The sequence below is a fragment of the Camelina sativa genome, chromosome 15 (genome assembly GCF_030686135.1).
Source record: "Camelina sativa cultivar CO46 ecotype springtype chromosome 15, ASM3068613v1".
NCBI lineage: Eukaryota > Viridiplantae > Streptophyta > Magnoliopsida > Brassicales > Brassicaceae > Camelina > Camelina sativa.
Window position 1 is genome coordinate 31,063,795 of NC_141894.1, and position 4,889 is coordinate 31,068,683.

Consider the following 4,889-nt stretch of genomic DNA (forward strand, 5'->3'; position numbering starts at 1 on the left):
GGATACCTTAGGGACTTCCTCCCTAGTGAGCTTGTTTAAAGTCACTAAGCTTGACTTTGGTTTCCTCTTTTAGACTTGATCTAGATACCAAGGAGGTGATGAATTCCTCTCTGGAACCTCTTGGTCACTGTGAAGTTGATCCTTGATCACCTCACCCTTAGCACACAAACCATACTTCTTCTTGATTTTGAGCCTAGGTCTTGCTTTCCTCAAAGACCTCTTTTTCAGCTTAACTTGGAGATCCTCAACCATACTAGACAGCTCTTGAACTGACCTCTTAAGCTTCTCCACAGAAGCCTCTTGAAGTGGGAGCTCAGCCTTAGGATCTCCTTCATCCTTGAAAACCTCATGATCAACTCTCTCCTTGATAGTGAAGGGTTGATCATCAATGGTAGGAAGGTTGGTTGGGTTATAGATTTTGAACTTCATGACTGTATCCTCAGCAATGTTCAAGGTCACAAGACCTTCCTTGACATTAATAACTGCTCCAACAGTGGCTAAGAATGGCCTCCCTAATAAGATTGGATCTTCAGGCTCCTTGTCCATCTCTATGACCACAAAATCAGTGTGAACCCTTGCCTTCCCTATCTTGAGTGGGACATTCTCCAACCTTCCAACTACCTCTCTATTTGTCCCATCAGCTAGGCACACATGGAGGTTAGTGGATTTGAAATCAGTTCTCCCAAGCTTTTGAGCTATAGAGTATGGCATCACACTTGTTGAAGCTCCCAAATCACAAAGGCATTGATTGTAGTGAAGGTAACTGATGGTGCAAGGCAGATAGAATGGCCCTGGATCCTTAAGCTTAAGTGGGATGATCACTCCTCCAAGGTTCTCAAGATCTTTCTCATCTTGAGCTTGAGCCTTCTTCCTTGACAAATCAAGCAAAAAATTTCTATAGAGAGGATATGGTTCATACTGTTCCAAGGCAGGTCCTCTCTCCTCTTCTTGGTAAGCTATGATGATCTCTTGAATGGCTGACACTTGCTCCTTTTTCTCAACCAAAGCTTCTTCCTTCAAAACCCTTTCTTCCTCTTGTTGCTTAGCCAACATCTCCTTTTTCTCAATGATTTCCCTAAGCTCGTTAATTTTCTGTGCTTTGCAACGCCCAGGGAATGGTAATGGAGGCTTGTAGGCAGGAGGAATTTACTTAGCAGGCTTGACAGCTTCGGAATCTCCAGCTCGATCGACCACTCGAGCATGCACTCGGTCGAGTGGCTGCTCGAGTTCCTGGTCAAGTTCGTATGCGAGCTCCTGTTGCTTTGCACAAACGTCACTTGGGGCTTCAGTAACTAATGAATTCCCCCAAACTTGGACTTCACTGTCCTCAGTGACTTCTTCCTCTTGAAATTGAATGGCTTTGGCTGTGAACTCCCTTGGATTTTGGACAGCTTTTCCAGGGAGTTGGTTGGGTTTTGGAGCTGAAGTAGAGGCTATGTTACTCTCCATATACTTCACTCTTGAATTGAGACCCTCAAACTTCATATTCAGATCATTGTACTGTGATGTTAACCTTTGGTTCAACTCAGCAAACTGCTTGGCTTCCTCAATCTTTCCTTGTGTTTGCCCAATCAACAATTGTTGCATCATGGCTCTTAAGTCTTGTTCCTGACCTTGGTTAGTCTGAAACCCTGGTGGGGGACACAACTGAGGCTGGAACACTTGATGTTGTTGTTTGGGGATGTAGTTTTGTTGCTGTTGAGGCTGTTGAGGTGGATAGACTTGGTCTTGAGGATTGGCCACATTGGTACTCCTATAAGAGAGATTGTTGTTTTTGAAACCTCCTTGGTTGTAGCCTTTGAATCCTCCTTGGTTTTGCATGTAGCACAACTCAGCAAATTCAGTCTCCCCCTCTTGAGCTGGAACCTCTTCTTTACCAATGAAGTGAATAGACTTTTGTTGGCTAAGAAGTATCTTGTCAAGCTTCTCATTGACCATCTTCAAGTCCTTCTTGTACTTGTCCTCTTGATCAGTTGAGGAACTCCTTATGGTTCTGTCATAGTCCTCATTATAGTTGCCATCTGACTGAGCAAGATTCTCAACTAATTCCCAGCCTTCTTCCACATTCTTGTTGAGGAAGTTGCCATTAGAAGCTGTGTCAAGCAACATCCTTATCTTGGGAAGTACTCCTCTATACAATGTACTCAAGAGTGACTCATTACTGAAGCCATGATGAGGACATTGAGTCTGAACTCCTTTGAACCTCTCCCATGCTTCACAAAAGCTTTCATTGTTTCTTTGAGCAAACCCAGAAATCTCATTCCTCAACCTAGAAGTCCTTGCATTGGAGAAGAATTTGGCTAAGAAAGCCTTCTTGCAAGCATCTCATGTGGTTATTGCTCCAGTAGGAAGAGTCTTCTCCCAAAGGTGTGCCTTATCTCCAAGTGAGAATGGGAAGAGCCTCAACTTGAATCCATCTTCACTCACTCCATTGATCTTTGTAAGACCACAAATTCTGTCAAACTCATCAAGGTGATCTAGTGGATCCTCCATTGGCAACCCATGGAACTTGTTAGCTTGAATCATGGAGATCAATCCACTCTTGATCTCAAAGTTGTTGTTTGCTACAGTTGGAGGCACAATTCCAGCCCTTTGGTTGTGGGTGTTGGGTGCATCTCCAGCACCAATGTGCCTAGGTCTCTGCTCATGGTTAGCTTGTTGCTCCATGATCACTGAATCCTCTTGCTGAACTTGAACTACCCTTCTTCTCTGATTTCCCAAAGCTCCTTTGGCTTCCTATGTATGTTGTCAATAGGCCTTTGAAGATTATCTTTCCCCTTAGACCTTGTGTGCATCAACAAACGCGAGTACAGACTCGAACAGGTTCACAATTGAGCTCAGGCTCGTCTGGGGGGTCAAGTCGACTGGGAAGTGGTGTCCAAATGTACACGGCTTCTGGCTCGATCAAGTGCTCGATCACTGCTCGGTCGAGTGGTGGTCGAGTGACTGGTCGAGTGGTACCTGAAGTGGAACTTCAACCCAACAACAGAAGATTCAAGTGTATAAACGAACTTAATCTTAGACTAATATGGATCCTAAATGTCATAAAAACACACTCAAATGGGCAACGGCGCCAAATTGAAACAAGTTTTTATTATGGTGGTAAATGATGATGAATGTATGTAATGGTGAGATATGAATGGAATGATGGATGGGTGTTTCAATTCCCCTTATGCTGTTGCAGTATAAGAGGTATCAATCCTAAATGAGTGTTTGTGAACAATTAAGATATGCATATGAATCTAAGTTAAGACAAATGTGAAGATTGTTTGTCACTAACAATCCTAAGATGGAAATGTAAAATGCAGAAAATAAACTACAAGAACTAAGAACTAGATGCAAATGATACTGAATGATTGTAACAGTAATGAAGCAAGAACAGAAATAGGAACTACTACTAATGAACTAATGCAAGACAGGTAATGAACTGAAAACTAAATGAATGCAACTAAAATGAAACAGGAATGAAACATGACAATCACAAATCATAAACAAGTATTCTGGGGATGAACTCGAGCAAGCACTCGACCGAGTGTAGGTCGAGTGGGTGGTCGAGTTGGTTAAATCCGGAAAACAGAGCAACACAATAAAAACAGAGCAATGCAAATACGAATCAAACAACAAGCAAGCAACATGATTAAGACTAAGATATCAATAAACAAAGAAGGTCCTGAGGAGGGATTCATGGGCTAGACTAATGAATGAGGCTATCACACTTTGGCCAACAAATCTCAAGCAAAGCTTTGAGCTAATCTCTAGACACATTAATCTAAGACAAGCTTCTTCCACTCTCATGGCAAGAATCAATCAAACCTATGCATCTCTAGACTTGTTCTCACAAAGTAAAGAATCTACACAAGCAGGCATTAAGCAATATGTATCATACCAAGCAAAACCTCTAATCTCTTAGCAAGCAAGATGGTAAGCTCTAGATCTAGCCTTATCTATGCCTCTTAAACATTGGTGTGATGCTAAGAAGCTTAAGATCATATCCTACCCTCTCAGATATAGGATCAGCATTAAGAACATCTACCCTAGAAGAGATCTACAACAATCAAGCTTGACCAAAGCAAACAAACCTCAAACAAAGCATAGCCTAACCCATCCTCAAGATCCTAAGGAAACTACTCACAACAATACATGATGAACAAAGTCAAAAACCCAGAGAATATTGAAACTTGCATTATCAGAAAGATGAAACAAAGATCTTCAATATTAATGAAAGGATCTAACTCAAATTCTCAATATTAAGAAAGTTATGAAACCAACAATATTGAGGAATTTAGGGGGTGTTATTGGAGAGGTAATTTATAAATCCATAAGGAATTGTAAATTCTAGAAATCAAAATACATGGATTTTGAAATAACATGTTTTATCCTTGGATTTGAGTCCTTCTATTTTACACTTTCAAATCCATTCAAATCCATTTAAAACATAATGTGGATTTTGAAATCCAAAAAAAAATCATTAAATGAATAACATGGGATTTTAACAAGTATTTGTAAATCATGGAACCAATAACACATCATTTTGATAAGTATTTTAAAATCAATGATTGAATAACACATGATTTTTGTCTGGATTTCCAAATCCATTAAAATCATAGAACCAATAACCCCCTCTTAGTCTTTTTCAAGTACAAAATCTAAGAAAAATAAAAGTGCAAAAGGAATAATTCCCAAAAGGGTAAAAACTAGGTTTAGAGAATATCTAAAAAGCTGGACTCCCTTGGTGGCTGCAGGTACAAGGCTTTATATAGGAGGGGAGTGGAAGCCCTAAAAATACAAAAAGTCAAAGTAGTCAACGGCTCGGTCAACTCGACCAGTGCTCGGTTGAGTGGCTGGTCGAGCTGGCTTCTCTCGTGCAATCTCCACTCGGTCGAGTCCTC

The 4,889-nt window shown here is 40.9% G+C and overlaps 1 non-coding gene across 1 annotated transcript; it reads left to right on the top strand.

Annotated features, from left to right (window-relative positions):
* Nucleotides 1-2,164: 2,164 nt before the first annotated feature.
* Nucleotides 2,165-2,271, top strand: LOC147927376 (small nucleolar RNA R71). The gene has a single exon (XR_015583088.1). It is a non-coding gene; the product is annotated as a small nucleolar RNA R71 (small nucleolar RNA).
* The last annotated feature ends 2,618 nt before the right edge of the window (nt 2,272-4,889 follow it).